The sequence below is a fragment of the Anser cygnoides genome, chromosome 36 (assembly GCF_040182565.1).
Source record: "Anser cygnoides isolate HZ-2024a breed goose chromosome 36, Taihu_goose_T2T_genome, whole genome shotgun sequence".
Taxonomy (NCBI): domain Eukaryota; kingdom Metazoa; phylum Chordata; class Aves; order Anseriformes; family Anatidae; genus Anser; species Anser cygnoides.
In genome coordinates, this window is record NC_089908.1 from 2560117 (window position 1) to 2578564 (window position 18448).

The following is an 18448-nucleotide window of genomic DNA, read 5'->3' on the forward strand; positions in this document are numbered from 1 at the left end:
AGCGGGCACCTCTAGAACAGGACAGCAGACCCCCAGACAGCGGCACCCGTCCCAGGAGGGCACTGGGGGCTGAGCGACCATGGGGGGTGCACATGGAGCAAATATCCCACTCTCAGAAGCGGTGCTTTGGGGCTGCACCTTCCTTACCAGCCCAGTGTCCTCGCTCCTTCCCCACCATCTCCATGAGCCCCCAGCCCTGCTGCAGCCCTGCAGCATGCACCCACCCAGTCCTGGGGACCAGGAGAGCCAAAACCCCTCACGCTGCATTGCGCCGGGCACACGGGGCTGGATGGAGCTGGGAGCCAGCACATCCCCGCTCCACAGGGTGAGCAGCAGGCAACGGGTTAAAGTGGCCACAGGCAGATTGTGGCTGGGGCTTGGTGCAGGGAAGACCCCGACTGCGGGCAGGGGAGCCCTCTGCTCCTCCACACCCATGCAACCCCAGCTCCATAGTCCTTGAGGTTGTCTCTAAGAAAGCCAGCTCAGCCTCGGAGCCAGAGGAGATGCAGGGAAAGCTTTTATTGGTATCTCCCAGCCAACATCAGCCCGGTTAAAAAAAAAATGCTTCATCTCTCAGAGAGCTGTTTAACACAGCTCAGGCAGCAATTGGTACAGGGACAGCAAACCAGGCTGCATCTGCTCAGCCCCAGTCACAAGCTCCCTGCTTCCTCCATGTGTGTGAGTGAGCGTGAGCGTGAGTGTGTGTGTGTGTGCTCTAGACACAGACATCCGCTCCCAGCATCTCGCTGTCTCCTGCATCCTCCAGCAGTGAGCGCGCGGCTCTGGCTCCCCACGTCCCAGCTTCGCCGTTGTATCCCCCGGCGGGGATTTGCACGTGGGGCGTGGGATGTGGTGAGCACCCGTGGGTGGAGAGGTGAGCACCCGTGGGTGGCTGGGAGCAGCTGCCATTGGCATCGCGTGGGAAGCTCTCTAGGGCTCGCGATCCCAAGCAGGCCCCTGACCCTGATAAGTGGCTTTTTTTTGCTGCCGCTGGCACTTTGCCTGGTGCATGGAGCGGGCTGGCCGTGCGTCGCAACACCCATGGGTGGGTCACCCTGGGGTCCTGGTGCCAGGGAGGGTGATGGTCCTGGGATGGGGTGCCTGGGAGCGGGGGTGCAGGTGGTGTGGGAGGGTCCCGCGCAGGCATCAGGGTCCGGATGTGGGTGCTGAGGAGGGAGACGAGAAGGAGAAATGGGGAGCTAGGCAGGAGCTGTGTCTGCTGCAGGGAAAGGGACTCTGCTGTCACGGCATTTTCATCCCCCTCTGGGAGATGGAAACGTGTGACTCACCTATAAAATCAGCCATGGTGTGGCAGGATGGGCAGCTGGATCCCGCAGGGAGCGCAGTTGCCGGCTGGGTGTCCCCTGCAGGGGGGCACAGCACAGCTGGGGGTTTGCCCACTGCCCCCAGACCTCTCCACCAGGCTCCTGTGCCCCTGCAGAGGGTGGGGAGTGTGATGTATGAAGCATGATTGTTCATTATTTCCCATGGCTATATTAAGAAGGAACAAAGGGAGTCGCCAGGTGGCTGTAAGGACCTTGAGGCTCCCTGCCTGTTGCTGTCTCGGACAGAAGATTGAGAGAACTTTGTGTAAACAATATAATTGCAAAACTGATAACCCACTGTCCTATCTTAAGACAAACCAACATGACCAGTTAAGGAGGGGAAAACACCACATACCAAGCAGAGGAAGTCTACTGCCTTCATCCGCGCGACCACCAGAGGGACAGAGACGACCCCCTAGCAACAATCGACGAAGCCGCAGTACCAGGAAGGGGGCTACGTAACCCCGGAAGACCTCAGTGATAAAAGGGGACTGTGAAAGGGGGAGGGCGCGCCGTTTGGAGGAGCATGGACTCCCCGGCCGCCCAGTGCTGTTTTGCTTGCTGATCGCTTACTCAATAAACTAATTCTTTCTGGCTAAAAGAGTAATTTATAACAAATTTGGTGCCGTGACTCGGATAGAGGTACGTCGATCGGGAAGCCTATCGAAGGGGGCGCCCCGCCGATTTCGGCGGCCTTCGCCGGGACTATTCCCGTTCAGGCCCTCTACCGACGAACCCTAAATTTCGGGCAGCAAGCAAATAAAGCCGGCAAACCCCTAGGTAATCTTTGTGCACGAAGGCTGAACGAAGACCCACGGGGTGGGTAAGTATAGGCCGGTGTTCCGTTTGGTTGGGGTTGGTGTTCCTGGAGCGCGTCTGTGTGAGATGTCCAATTGAGGACGAAGTGAGTGCGGACCCCTCAGTAGTGCGGTTCCCACATCCCGCGAGGGACTGGGCCACGACCGGGGGAAGCGGCTCTGTGTGTGTGTGAAGGCGCTCCGGAAGATGGGACAGAAGAAGAGTAAGCCTTCTGGTCCCATGGGTGGGTTTAGGTTGCCCCCTATTCCCCCAGATAGCCCGCTGGGGTTAATGATTAAGAATTGGAGTGATTCCCCTTCTAGGCGGGGAAAGGACAAAGTAAAAGTGATTCATTATTGTATTGAAATTTGGGGAGGTCAGCAAATTCGAGGCGACTGTCTTTATTGGCCCGTGTCTGGGTCGTCTGACGACGGGGTGTGTCAAGCCTTGAATGTTTATGTGAATGCAAAGGAACCTTTTTGTTTAGAAGAGAGCGAATATGCGAGCTTCTGGCTGGGCTAGGGGAATCGAGTTAATTTGTATCTGTTAAAAGAAAAAGGAGGGGAGGAGAAACGTAAGAAAATGAATCGGGAATTGGAGGTCCCGGTATCACCACCTCCCTATATCCTGCCCACGGCCCCCCCAGGGCCTTCTAACTCACAGTCTTCAGGGGAGTCGGACAGTGACGTTGATCAGGGGCCGGTAACTAGGAGCCGAATTAGAAAACGGAGACAGAAATCTCAGAAACCTGAGAGCGTTTAGGGGATGTATCCATTGAGAGAAATATCTATGGGAGGCCCGCAACGCGAAATGGGGTATGTGGCGGTCCCCATTAATTCTGGGGATGTCCGCGATTTTAAGAAAGAGATGGGAAGTTTGTTGGAAGACCCCCTCAGAGTAGCAGAGCGAGTGGATCAGTTCCTAGGACCCAATGTGTACACTTGGGAGGAGATACAATCTATATTGGGGATTTTATTTACCTCGGAAGAGAGGGGAATGATTAAGAGAGCGGGGATGCGAATCTGGGATCAACAGCATCAGCAAGGTCCAGCTGCAGATGTTAAATGGCCACTGCAGAGACCTAATTGGAATAATCAGGACCCTGTACATCGTGGTCATATGCAAGATTTAAGAACCAGTATTATACAAAGAATTAGGGAATCAGTCCCGAGAGGTCACAACATCAATAAGGCCTTTAGTGAACAACAAAAAAAGGATGAAACCCCGACGGAATGGCTAGAGAGGCTGCGTAAGAGCCTGCAGCTATATTCAGGGGTGGACCCGGGGACTCCTGTGGGAGAGGCCCTGTGAAAACTCAATTCGTAGCAAAATCCTGGCTGGATATTAGGAAGAAATTAGAGAAGATAGAAGATTGGCAGGATCGGGGTTTGGACGAGTTGTTAAGAGAAGCACAGAAAGTGTTTGTCAGGAGAGAGAATGAGAAGGAGAAAAAACAGGTGCGAATGATGGTGGCGGCAGTCAGGGAAGGACAGAGGAGAATTGAGTGTAAAAAGGGGTCTGGAGTGGGTTATTGGAGGCCGGTGGGAGACGACAGACCAGTTGACCGCAGGCCGAGGGATGTGACTTGTTTTTATTGTAATAAAAAGGGTCACATGAAAAGGGAATGCTGACGGAGGATGAAAGATGAGAGGATGTTTAAGGAAGATTAGGGGTGTCAGGGGCTCTATTTGCTGGGGACCCGGAATAAGACTGAGCCATTGATAAAATTAAAATTAGGTCCCCAGTGAGAGGAGGTGGAGTTTCTCATAGATACAGGCGCTGAGAGATCTACGGTCCAAGTTCTGCCTCGGGGGTGCAAAATATCAATGGAGAAGGTGCAGGTGATTGGGGCCAAAGGGGAACCGTTTGGGGTCCCCGTTATAAAAGAAGTGCTGATTGAATCTAATTCAAAACTGGGGATTAGGGTCTTTACTTTTGGTACCTGAGGCACATTATAATTTATTGGGTAGGGACTTAATAATAGAATTAGGTATAAGTCTGGAAGTAGTAGATAAGGAATTGAAAGTTAAATTGTGTCCTCTGAGAGTAGAGGATGAGCAAGATATAAATCCAGAAGTTTGGTATACTCCTGACAGTGTGGGAAAATTGGATATTGCACCTTTTAAGGTGACTATAACCAACGCAAGTGTGCCAATACAAATTAAACAATACCCCCTGTCTGAGGAAGGCAGACGAGGGTTAAAGCCTGAGATCGAACGATTGCTACAACAAGGGTTATTAGAACCCTGTATGTCCCCCTTTAACACCCCAATTTTGCCAGTAAAGAAAAAAGATGGTAAATATCGGTTGGTTCGCGATTTAAGGGAAATTAATAAAAGAACAGTAACTAGATTTCCAGTGGTAGCTAACCCCCATACCCTGCTAAGTCATTTACACCCGGAAGATTGATGGTATAGCGTGATAGATTTGAAGGATGCATTCTGGGCATGTCCCCTGGAAGAAAAGAGCAGGGATTATTTCGCTTTCGAATGGGAAGATCCGGATACCCACCGAAAACAACAATTGCGGTGGACAGTGCTTCCCCAGGGGTTCACCGAATCCCCCAATTTATTTGGACAAGCATTAGAACGAATTCTGCAGGGTTATGACAGGGTACCAGGAGTAACCTTAGTACAATACGTAGATGATTTATTACTAGCAGGAAAGGATGAAACTGCTGTTAGACAAGCAAGTATACGGCTGTTAAATTTTCTCAGCCTACAGGGATTAAAAGTTACAAAATCAAAATTACAATTTGTGGAGCAAGAGGTAAAATACCTGGGGCACCAGTTAAGTAAGGGAACTAAGAAGTTAGATCCAGACAGAATCAGTGGAATATTGGCTTTAACGTCCCCGCGAACTAAAAGGCAGGTACGGCAATTGCTGGGATTAATAGGCTATTGCAGACAATGGATAGAGGATTATAGTGGAAAGGTAAAATTTCTCTATGAAAAACTCACTAGGGACGGGTTGCTGAAATGGACTAGGGAAGATGAGGAACGGCTGAACAAGTTAAAGGAGGAACTAGCACGCCCCCCAGTGTTAAGCTTGCCAGATTCGAGGAGGCCGTTTTTTTTCTGTTTGTGAACAGCGCAGAAGGCACGGCATACGGAGTGCTGGCCCAAGAATGGGCAGGGAGTAAAAAACCTGTGGCCTATTTGTCTAAATTATTGGATCCGGTTAGCCGGGGTTGGCCAAATTGCTTGCAGGTAGTGGTGGCTGCTGCCTTGTTAGTGGAAGAAGCACAAAAGATCACTTTTGGGGGGGAAATCAAGGTAATATCTCCACACAATATACGCGGGGTATTGCAACAAAAGGCAGAGAAATGGATTACCGATGCCAGATTATTAAAATACGAAGGAATTTTGATTTCCTCTCCAAAATTAACATTAGAAACAACCTCCCTACAGAACCCTGCTCAATTTCTTTATGGGGAACCAAATGAGTCCTTAGGACATAATTGCCTCCGAAACATAGAAGAGCAAACAAAGTTGAGACCTGATCTAGAGGAGGTGGAATTACCCGTCGGTGAACAAATATACGTGGATGGTTCCTCAAGAATAGTTGAAGGAAAACGAAAATCAGGATATGCGCTGGTAAATGGGAAAACATTTGGGATAGTAGAATCTGGACCTCTGAGCCCTAGCTGGTCGGCCCAAGCTTGCGAGCTATATGCCATATTGCGGGCCCTAAAACTGTTGAAGAATAAAAGTGGTACAATATATACAGATTCAAAATATGCTTATGGGGTAATACATACATTTGGTAAAATATGGGAAGAAAGGGGGCTCATCAATTCACAAGGAAAGGGTATAATACATCAGGAATTGATTGCCCAGGTTTTACAAGCTATTAGGGAACCTAAAGAAATTGCTGTAGTGCATATAAAAAGGCATCAAAAGGGCCTCACCCCTCAGGTTAGGGGTAATAACCTGGCGGATCAGGAGGCAAAGAGGGCAGCATTAATGAGTATAAGAATTATAAGAACGAGGAAAGAATGCCCAGACTGTGGAAAAGACTTAAAGGAATTTCCATGTTATGCCTGTTGGAAGGATTTCGGCTTTGATGCCATACAATGTAGTTGCTCGTTCCGGGAAGAGGAGGAAGGGAAAAATTCGCATTGCTACTTACACGGGCCCATATATACATTGCTCTGCTTTACGCAGCCAGAAAAGGATAAAATGGCTCAAATGGGTATAAAAGAGACAGATGAGGGTAAATGGGTATTGCCCAATGGACGGGAAATGCTCCCTAAGTCTGCAGCTTTAAGACTGCTATGGAGGTTTCATGAAAACACTCATTGGGGAGCTCAAGCACTAGTGGATCAATTTGCTACGAGGTATACGTGTATTGGAATATACAATGTAGCAAAACGAGTTGTGAATGATTGCCTTGTCTGTAGGAGAGTGAACACCCGACAAATGAGAAAAAGAGTGTTAGGAGGTCGGGAACTGGCGCACCGGCCTTTTGCTAAAATCCAGCTGGATTTCACAGAGCTTCCAAAAGTAGGAAGGTACAAATACTTATTAGTGATTGTAGATCATCTCACGCGTTTTGTCGAAGCTTTCCCAACGACGAGGACAACGGCCCATGCCGTGGTGAAAGTACTATTAGAAAACATTATCCCGAGATTCGGGATTATAGAAACAATTGATTCTGACCAAGGTCCGCACTTTGTGTCGAAAGTGTCCCGAGAGACTATGAAAGCTTTGGGGACAAATTGGGAATATCATACTCCGTGGCACCCTCAAAGCTCTGGAAAGGTGGAACAAATGAATGGTGAAATTAAAAAACAACTAACAAAGCTTATGATGGAGACAAAGACCTCCTGGGTGAAATGTTTACCGCTTGCACTATTGAATATCCGAACACAGCCCCGAGCCGATGTTGGAATTTCACCTTTTGAAATGCTGTATGGTATGCCTTATGATTTAGAGATGCCATCTGATCACCCCCAGGTACAGGATATCCAATTAACACCTTATTTAATACAGCTTATAAACCGACGGAGGGAGTTACAAGCAAAAGGCTTGGTGGCACAGCGTCCCCCGTTAGATATAGCAATCCATAGGATACAACCTGGAGATAGGGTTCTAATTAAGACATGGAAGGAAACATCTTTAACACCACAGTGGGAAGGCCCCTATGTTGTTTTACTTATCACAGAGACAGCTATCCGGATGGCTGAGAAGGGGTGGACACATGCCAGTCGCATGAGAGGACCAATCCAGACAAGCGAATGGGAAGCGGTCGCAGGCCCTGATGACTTAAAGCTCACGTTGAAATGAACTCGATAAGTATAATATATACTGTCACTGTCTATGTATCGTAAAAAGGGGGAGGAGGGGGACTCTGTGTGATCGGTGACAGGTCGAGAGGTCGCGGCTACCCGAGAAACTCCCCTGAAGAACACTACTGCTGCCGAGAAGAACCTGCACCTTGTAGTTCGCTGCAACCGAACTGACAAGCTAGGCAGAGAGTGAAACAGTGGGGAACTGTGTGGCCAGGTAAAAAAATAAAAAAAAAAAAACTCCAGAAAATGAGCCCTAGCCACTTTTTGCGATACATAGTAATAGGTGCAATTGTTTTCACTGTTCCTGGGTCTGCGCACCCTCATAGACCTTTTATTTGGAGCCTAATTAGATGGGAAGATCACCATGTTGTGCAGCAAATAACCACCGCTGGGGGCCCTAGCTTTAGGGTCTTACTGTGTGACCTTGTGACATGGGGCAAAAACATAGCAAACGCGTTCTGGTCAATTGAGCTTCTATATGTGCCCAAGTTCTAACCCAGGAAGACCGTACTGTAATTATCCACATGAATACTTTTGTGCTTATTGGGATTGTGAGACTATCGCCACAGACTGGAATCCCGGAGCTGGAGCAGACAGATATTTGAAGGTGGGGTACGGGCCACCAGGATGTAGCCATAAGGGCGAACTACAGCATTACACCACCCTCTCTGGTGGGGGTCCACAGTACTCCAGGTCAGATTGCAAATTCATATACATCAATGTAACCCAACCGGGGGATCAAAGATGGACCCTAGGACAACGTTGGGGAATCAGGTTTCATGAATCTGGAGCTGATAGGGGAGGGATAATATATAAGAACCCCCAACGGGTGGGACCAAACCAAGAACTGTCAGGGAGTGTTTTAAGAATTCAACCTACACAAGCTTTTGGAATACAAACTTCTAATAGCCCAAAACCACTAAAGGTCATTAATAAATCAGTGGGTCAAAAATATGAAATTAAAAGTGAAGGGATGACTGAGAATAACATGTGGAGAATCATGGATGCTAGTTATTACTTATTGAATCAAACAAATCCAAACATACCTAGACCTTGCTGGTTATGTCTTGATATAAGGCCTCCATATTACGATGCCATTGGGGATCTGGGAGAGGCCACCCATTCAAGTAACCCCAACCCTCCACAATGCAATTGGGGAAGGGATGTAGGAATAACATTGACGGAAGTAACTGGGAATGGCAGGTGTGTAGGTACAATCCCTAGTGAGAAGCTCCATCTATGCGGTATTACGGAGAAGGTTACACCAGGAAGTAGACAAAGGTGGTTAATACCCGCAAACAACGCTAGATGGGTCTGCTCATCGATAGGTGTTACCCCTTGTTTATCACTTGAACTCTTTAATGTATCTCAAGATTTCTGTATACAGGTGATAATTATACCAAGAATTCTATACCATTCTGAAGAGTACGTATATACACGACACACAGTAGCAGAGAACCAATCATGGCTATAACATTGGTAACGTTGATAATTCTGGAAGGCACCGGGGTGGGCACTGAGAGAGTTGCCTCTCTGGTCAGACAAAGCCAGGAGTTCACCTCCCTACGTGTGGCTGTAGATGAAGACTTAACTCGAGTTGAACAGTCAATTACTGCCCTGGAAAAATCGGTACGGTCACTATCGGAAGTTGTTTTGCAAAATCGTAGAGGATTAGATCTGATGTTTTTACAACATGGTGGATTACGTGCCGCCTTGAAAGAAGAATGCTGTGTATATTCAGACCACACTGGAGTAGTGAGGGATACAATGATGAAGCTCAGAGAAGGATTAGAAAAAAGAAAGTGAGAAAATGAAGCTAGGCAGAATTGGTACGAATCTTGGTTTAATTATTCACCCTGGCTTACAACTTTACTGTCGACAATAGCAGGACCTTTGTTGTTATTAGTGTTGGGGCTAACTTTTGGACCATGTATTCTTAATTGAGTAATTGCGATTCTAAAAAAGCCGTTTAGAGGCAGTGCATTTGATGCATATCCGTGCTAAATATGAACCTATAACCACGAATGAGGATGCTGAATCTCTAATGCTCAGCAGACAGGCATACCAGGAATTAATGAACAAAATAACTAACTAAAAGAAAAAGGAGGGATTGTGGTGTATGAGGCATGTTTGTTCATTATTTCCCATGGCTATATTAAGAAGGAACAAAGGGAGTCGCCAGGTGGCTGTAAGGACCTTGAGGCTCCCTGCCTGTTGCTGTCTCGGACGGAAAGTTGAGAGAACTTTGTGTAAATACTATAATTGCAAAAAGTGATAACCCACTGTCCTATCTTAAGACAAACCAACATGACCAGTTAAGGAGGGGAAAACACCACATACCAAGCAGAGGAAGACTACTGCCTTCATCCGCGCGACCACCAGAGGGACAGAGACGACCCCCTAGCAACAATCGACGAAGCCGCAGTACCAGGAAGGGGGTTACGTAACCCCGGAAGACCTCGGTGATAAAAGGGACTGTGAAAGGGGGAGGGCGCGCCGTTTGGAGGAGCATGGACTCCCCGGCCGCCCAGCGCTGTTTTGCTTGCTGATCGCTTACTCAATAAACTAATTCTTTCTGGCTAAAAGAGTAATTTATAACAGGGAGGGTACCACCAACTTCGGATGTCACCAACCCCTCTGTTCCGCTGCAACGGGGTCACCTCCCAGCAGCAGCCCCAGCAGCGCCCTGGTCCCAGCACGTGCCATCCGACAAGGAGAGGGGACAAGGGGGTGCTGCTGGAACCCTCTGGGGACCCCCTCTCTGTCCCAGTCAGGGGGGTGGGATGCAGGGTGCCCTGGCAGGCAGCAGCGGGCAGGGCTGTGCCAGAGCTGTGTTAGCTCCTCCCAGCTCTGCTCAGTGCCCTTCAGGCCAAGCTGCCGTGGGTCCTGGGGTCCCCAGGGTGTCACCACCCCATTGGCACCCCATCCCTAATTCTGCCCCCCCCAGGGCAGCGGCCCCAGGACTCTCACAGGCACAGTGCTGGGGGTAAAATCACAAAAAGCCTTGTGAGGGCAGGGAACTGGCCTGGCCCAAGGGAGCCAGCATGGGGTACGGGAGGCAGGTGCATCTTTCCTCAACAGCCGGGAGCTGGGAGGGGGGAGAGGGTGTCCTGCTCCTGATAAACCCCTGCTGTATCCCCTAGAGGATGGGTACAAGGTGTACCAAGGACCCTGCTCATGGCTGCACCAGACCAAGCACCCGCTAGCCCTTGTTTTGCCCAAAGAGATGCTGCAACATCCCACCCCCCACCCAAAGCCTGCACCCATGCCATACCCACAGCCCCTGCAGCAGCCCTGTGAGAAAAATCTCAATAATTTTCTTCAGACAGGACCGCTATTTTTTTTTTTGTGAAGCTATTTTATTCGCGATTGCAATGGCGGGCGTCCTGCAAGCAGGAGCACACAGTAAAAGTTTATCATAACCTTATATTCCCTATTACCCGACACCTGATTTCTCCCCTGTTTCCTCATTGGCTGAGTACTACAGGTTCACAACCTACTCAATGCACTTCTATACCATATATGTACAATTTGATTTGACCAACCATTAATTTCTTCTTTTCCTTTTTTTTCCCTTCTTGTTTTTACTGATTTCGTACTGCTCATCCTGTTTTTCTTAGCTATCCTCCTTATTTTGGGACAGTGGGACCTTCCCCTTATCTGCTTAACATACTCCCCACTGCTATGCTGCACAATCACTTTTGAATATGCAAGGTCAGTGGAACTTTCCACTGCAAAAACACCTTCTACTGAAAAAACACAGCTTTGTTTCTCACAGCCCCCCAGCACCCACAGCCACCACTGATCCCCCCGCCAGGCCGTAACACCCACCCCATGCTCCCAGCTGCACCACAACACATCCACCCGCAGTCATTCCCTGGAGCATCCATCCCATGCTCCCAGCCACAACGCCCACACCGCGCTGTGCCACACCCACCCGTGCTGCACCCACCCACACTGTCACCCACCCACTGCCACTCTCACCCCTGCATACAGCTGATGCTGGCACCCCCATCACAAGGCACAGGTGCCTCCATGCTGGCCAGCAGCCCCATCCCAACCGTGCCTCAGTTTCCCCACTCAGAGAGCCCCGTGGGGCTGGGAAGAATGAGCCACTGATGCTAGGAGGATGAAGTGCTTCCTGGCTGTGTTTTGCTCCAGGGATGAAGCAGCAAGGAGCATTTCCCATCAGAAGAACACAGAGAAGCGGTGCAGCCCAGGGGAATGAGGCAGGATGTAGATGACCAGGGTAAGGCAAGGGAAGAGGGGAAGATGCCCACGACCACTGTGATAGCCCCCGGTAGAGCTTGGTGAAGCCGGGCGTTTGCAGCCAGCTCTGTCCCAGATTTATCTTGTTGATGGGGGCAACCTAAAAATAGGCCCCGTATTTGTGCCAAGGTGAGCAGGGTGGTGACACTGGATCCCAGACCATCAGGCGCCTTGAAGGGCAGCTGTTAATAGCAAATGGAGCTGGATTCCCTTGGGGACACAGGATGTGGCGGGCAGGATGCAGCCATCGTGGGGGCAGCAGGAAGCTGGGCTGCTATGGGCAGGGGTGCCTCTGATCCCCCTGCATCCAGAGACCACCAGGAGAGGAGGGGACATCCAGAGCCTTACAGCCAGACCAGCAGCTAGACCATGGAGCCCCAAGCTGGGGTGAGGCTCTGTATGGGGGTGATGTTCCCCCCGGCACATCCTGGGGGGTTCTGGGGAGAGCAATGCAGCACTGAGGTATCTGGGGAGCTTTGGGCCTGGGTCTAGCTGGATGATGGAGATAGGGGTGAAGCCGTTCAGCCCCTAGATGTGCAGGCATCCTGTGCCAGGATGAGGGAGAGGGGCAAAAACCCCAGAGAGGGGCAAAAGCAGATTGCAAGGGGTCCAGCCTCTAGACTCAATGCCAGCCACACAGCAGCTGGTGACAGGAGGCACGCAAGGTGGCCTTGGGAGAGGGCTGTCACCAGGGGCTGGAGGCAGGGAGGTGGGCTGGGACCCTCCATGTCTACTGCCATGCTGTGAGCCCATGCTGGGGATCAGGAGCACCAGTGCAGCTACTGAGGAGACTGGTGCACGGTGAGCTGAGGCTCTCCTCTCTTTTGGCTCTTCTCCATGAGCCCAGCCCCTCTGCAGCCTCTCCTCCCCGCTTCCTTGGGCAGGGTGAGGCCAGGATCAGGCCAAGATCTGGGGACCCTCAGTGACACAGAGACCTGCAAAGGCAGCTCTTGAGGTTGGGGGAGTTCTACCTGCTGTGCCCCCCACCTCAGCAGCTTACAGGCAGAGCTGCAATGCTGCCCAGAAAAATGCTGAACCTACCCATGGCTAATGGGCTCCTGATCCACCCAGGCGGGGGGTGGCCATGCTGCGAGGAGGCAGAGACACCCAGTTCCCTCCCGCTGGCACAGCTGCAGCAATGCTGCTGCGGTGGCTTGGACACGTGCCTCCAGCTCATCCCCGCTCCCACCTTTGCAAAGTGCGGGCAGCTGCGCCAGGTGCCAGCCCACCCCAAGCTGGGTGCGGGGACCCGGAGTGCAAATACCCCTGCCCACACCTTCACACTGCCAAAATGAGTGCCAAGCCCGCAGCATGGCTCCCAGGGGGGCACACGCCTGTACCCCCTCACGTTTGATGGGGCCCACGTGTTGGGCACCCAGCGCCGCGTGTGGGCATGTGCGCGCAGATGGTCCCACAGGTGGGGGGGCCGGGAAGTCGCATGCGTGCGAGTGTACGCAGTGGTGTTTGGGTTTGCATGCCCATGTGTGTGTGCATGCACATGAACAGGGCTGGCGCGGCAGGGGCTGGCTAGGTATGAGCATCTAGGTCGTGCATCTGCTGCGTGGCTGCTCTGGCACAGAGCAGCTGCCACCCACAGCCGCTGTCTGCCCACACACCCTGCTCTGATGTGGGGCAGCTGTAATTACCATGCCAAGGCTCCTTGCTGCAGCAGTGCCCACAGCACTGGGGCCTCCTGCAGCTACGAAATCCCTGTGTGATCATTTGTGGTGCTAATTAATCCCACTCCCCCGGGGACTTCCCTGCCTCCTGTCACGCCACGATGCTAGAGGGGCTGGGAGATGGCTGCATCGATGCCTCCCCACCTCGCAGTCACCAAGTGCCACCAGCTTGTCCCTGGGTGCAGGCTGGGAGCTCCTCTTTGCTGCAGCATCTTCCACAATGCAACCCCAGCTGGGCATGGAGCAGTGTTGGGACCCACGCTGGGTGATGCTATGCCCCACACTGCTAGAGAGGAAATCCTCCTTCTCCCTGGTCTCAGCCCACCCCATCTTCAGCCCTTCTGCAGCCTGGGATCATGTCTACCCGCACTGAGACAGAGCCCAACCTGTTTGCTGTTGCGCTCCCCATTTTACCCCAAACCCATCTTCCCTTGGCCCTGCACCCAAAGTCCCTTCTTGGCTTCTGTGCATCCCAGGTCCATGCACTGCTCCCCTTCCCTCCTGCACCCTCACAGCTTTCCCACAGCCCAGCCACAGCAGCACACACATACACGAGCTTGTGAGCTAGACGGACCTGGGGGTGAAGAGAAATTGAGGGAAGGTAGGAGAACCAGCACCAGCTCTGCCATGCCCTAGCCCTGAGCAGAACTGCTGGGAGGACACATCTCACCCTTGGCTGATCAAAGAGGTTTTCTCATGTGGGTGCAAGAAAGGGGCAGGGTCACAGCTGGCCCCAGCCCTCTGGGGTCCACTGGCCTGGTGTGGGAAGGGCCTGGAAGCATTTCTTGTTAAGCTGGAGCCTGCAGAGCGGGGATGGGTGAGGCAGCATGCCCTCAACACTCAGACCCTCCATAGCCAGGTCTCCACATGGGTTTGGGTCCATCTCCCCACAGCCACCACTGCACCACTGCTCCCTGCGTGGCTGGCACACAGCCATCTGGACACGTTTTTGGAGCCAGGGACTTGGCTCGATGGTGCAGCAGTTGCATGCAGCATTGCACCTTCCCCCCCCCCTTGCAGAGCCATGGGGGTGCTGATGTCAAGGCGGCAGACAGTGGAGAAGGTGCAGAAGGTCAGCTTGGCCATGTCAGCCTTCAAAGACGGGCTGCAGGAGCAGCCAGCAGCGCGGCGGCGGGCGGAGGCTGGGGGCATGCACTGAGGGACGCTGGAGCAGACAGTGCAAGAGGGAGAGGAGGAAGTGCCCATGGGGCCCTCACAGCCAGAGGAGGGCAGCGCCAGCAAGGCCGCGTGGGAGCGGCTGCAGGACGGCCGGGGTGTGGAGCCGGAGGAGTTTGACCGAGCCAACAGGCTCACGCCACCCGCCTTCATCCGGCCACAGCGGGAGCTGCATGATGACGAGCCACTGGACATCAGCTTGGAGCAGCAGGAGCAGGTGAGCAGCTGAGCATGGGGCAGGGGTAGGAGGGAGGAGGCCAGGGCTGGAGACACGCAGGGGGTCTGCAAGCATCCACGGTGCCCACCAGGCAGTGACAGCCTCCTCGGTGTTGGCTGTGTGCCTCCAGAGGCTGGAGGCAGGAGCATTGCTCTGCATGTTTGTCCATGCAAGCCCTATGGACCAGCCTGACCATCCACACCTACAACCCTCACGGCCCAGCTGATCTACAACCCCATAGCTTATCCATGCACACCTGTGATCCTACAGCCCAACCACACCTGCAACCCTACCCAACCATCCACCCACAACTACAGGCACACATCCCAGCAAACCTACAACCTTGCAGCTTCTCTGTCCATGCCTACAACCAGCCAACCCACAGATCAAAACTTCCATCCACCCACACCCACAGCCCTATAGTCCAGCCAGCAGTGGATGGACTATGCATGGACACAGTCCATCCATACATATGGCCCTACAGCCATATCCATTCTTCCTATGGACCCATACCTACACCATTAACCCTACCTGGCCAGCAAGCCAGCCATGACCCCACCACCCACCTGTTGACTGTGTCACCACCTCAAAAACCTGCCCTCCCATCCCCTTGACACCCCTACACCCATCCCCACCTGTGATGTGGTGCCCCCACGTTGGGGAGCACCCACGCTGCCTCTCTGAGCAGGGTGCTGAGCCGTAGCTGCCCATCGCTCCGCAGATCCTCAGTGATGAGATGTGTGAGATCTGCGAGGTGTGGACAGCCGAGAGCCTCTTCCCCTGCCGCATCTGCAGCCGGGTGTACCACGATGGCTGCCTGCGCCGCATGGGCTACCTGCAGAACAACAGTGCTGTGGAGGTGATGGAGACTGCACACACCGAGACTGGATGGAGCTGCTACTACTGCGTGAGTGCCCATAATGAACACCAGCAGAGTCCCATGTCATGGCCTGCTCCAGGGTGCTGGGGCTCTTGCTGCTCCTCGGCTCCTGCCATCCACCCTGACAGGGAGCTACCAGGGGACTAGAATGTCTTCCAGTAACTAAAGGGGGCTACAGGAAAGCTGGGGAGGGACTCTTTGTCAGGGGCTGGAGTGATAGGACAAGGGGGAATGGCTTTAAACTAAAAGAGGGGAGATTTAGATTAGATATAAGGAAGAAATTCTTTATTCTGAGGGTGGTGAGTTATTGGCACAGGCTGCCCAGAGAAGCTGTGGATGCCCCATCCCAAGGCCAGGCTGGATGGGGCTTTGGGCAACCTGGGCTGGTGGGAGGTGTCCTGCCCATGGCAAGGGGGTTGGAGCTAGATGATCTTTAAGGTCCCTTCCAACCCAAACTATTCTGTGATTCTATGACACTGACCCCTCCCCACCTCCCCACAGTGGTCATATGCTAACGCCCACCCCCGTCTTCACCCTCTAGGACAACCTCAATCTCCTGTTGATGGAGGAGGAGATGTACAGCCTGATGGAGACTTTGCGGCAGTGCAAGATCATTCCAGGTGCAGACCCTCCCCGTGGCAGGATGGGCTGAGCCCTCACTCACCCCTCATGCAGCCCTTGGGCTGAGGGTGTCACCGCTACCCTGACCATCAGAAGGTAAGAGCTCTGCTAAGGGTGGCAGCCTTGGGTCCCCCGTCGCAGTCGAGGAAGCAGGGGAGGTGAGAGGGATTCATGGCACTCCCAGATGCCCGGGGAAAGGCTGGTGAAAGGGATGCCCCAAATCTTCCCCCACAGAGACCTGCCTGATGCTGGATGACTTCCTGCACTACAAGCACCTGGTGCACAAGCAGCAGTTTGAGCGGCCCATGGGGGAGGCACAGGAGGAGCGGGCCACCCTGCAGTTCTCTGCCCTGGACCCCAACAAGAAGGGGCAAATCAAGTGGCTGGATTTCCTCTCCCACGAGTCTATCCAGCTGCTGCAGAAACTCCTGCCGCAGGTATGGCTGCGGTGCTGTGGTGGTTTTACCGTGCTAGGCAGCTGAATACCACAACCGCTCTCTCACTCCCCCTCCTTAGATGAGGAGGGGAAGAAGTAAAGGAAAGAACAACTCACGGGTTGAGATAAGGATGATTTAATTAAAGGGGAGAAAAAAAATAATTATTAAGGAAAGATTATTATTAATTAAACAATTTAACTAAACAATTTAACTAAATAATTAACAATTTAACTAAAGGGGGAAAAAAAAGGAAAGGGGAAAAGGGAGGGGGAAAGGGAAAACTAAACAAAACAAGTAAAGGCTATGTGGAAGTGCAGAGGAAAGAAATTACTCTCTACTTCCCACAAATGAGCGATGCTTGACCACGTCCTTGAAGCAGGGCCTCAACGCACGTAGCCGGTGTTCGGGAGGAGGACAGACGTTTTCCCAACGAGAGCCCACCCCTCCCCTCTTCCTCCTTTTTCCACCTTTTATTGCTGAGTGTGACATCATATGGTATGGAATATCCCTTTGGTTGGTTTAGGTCAGCTGCCCTGGTGATGTTTCTTTTCTCACATCTTTGCCCACCCCTAGGGGAGTTAGAGAGAGTCCTGATGCTGTGCCAGCACTGCTCAGCAGCAGACACAACACTGGTGTGATACCACTGCTGTTTTAGCTACAAGTGCAGAGCACAGCACTGTATGGGCTGCTGCAGGGAAAGTTAACATCCCAACCCGACCCAGTACAAGTGCCAGGGCTGGGGCATCCATTGCAACTTGCTCATGACCCTGCAGCTTTGCCCAGATCTTCCCCGGCTGGTGAAGGGGGTCCCCAAACCTGGCATGAGTGCTCCTTGTTCCCCTCTCCGACCCCAGAACTCCCTTCTGCGGCTGCTGACGGCCAAGGAGTGTGAGTGGGCATGCGTGGCCTTCCCAGCGCTGGACCAGGACAGCGATGGCTTCATTGGGGAGAACGAGTGCCACAAGACCCGGCACGCCTGGTTCCGCAAACACCAGAAGGAGACGCCGTCCTGCAACGTCAGGTACGGAGATGCCCACAGAGGGGCAACCTCGGTGTGGAAAAAGGCTGCAGCCCTTCCCTCGCACCGTACACCCGCTCCCCGCCGGCCACGGGGATGAACAGCGCCCTGCTTTCCTGCAGCATCAGCCATGTGGGGCCCATGTCAGAGAGCAGCCCTGCCAGCAGCAGCAAGAGCCAGGAGAAGACCCTGCTGGCTGTGGAGCAGGAGGAGGCCAGGTGAGGTGGCCGCTCTGGAGGGCGGCGTGCACCCCGTCTTGGAGAAGGGAGTGGAGGGGCAGTGGGGTGGGCATCCCGAAGCCCTCCCCATTGGGGGCTCCAGGGGGTGGCGGTGTGACAGCATCATCCCTGCAGGTGCGTCAACTGGTCCAGCTTCTTGCGGGAGAACGTCGCCTACATCCTGGCCGCCTGCCCCAACAGCGCTGCTGTCCACCTGCAGCCACCAGCCTAGCCCCCTCCTGCCTGCCCGCCCACCCCGGCACCATCTTGGCTGACGATGCCTTCCCCATGGGGGGAGCCCCGTTGTCATGGTGACCTGCCCCACATATCCCATTGGCTGAGGGAAGCCCTGCCCCCTTCACCCTGCCTGCCAATCCCGCGTGGCTCCCCACTGCCTGCCGGTGGGGAGCCAGATGCTGATTGGCTGGCGGGGAAGACGCCGCTCTGCTTTTCCCCCTGCCTCCACGTCAGATTGGCTGGGAGGTGCCCGAAAAGGATGGGTGGTGGGCTGTGATTG

General features: G+C 53.0%; 1 pseudogene; it reads left to right on the top strand.

The window, feature by feature from the left end:
• Nucleotides 1-14388: 14388 nt before the first annotated feature.
• On the top strand, nt 14389-18163 carry LOC125181440 (PHD finger protein 24-like; annotated as a pseudogene).
• Nucleotides 18164-18448: the final 285 nt, after the last annotated feature.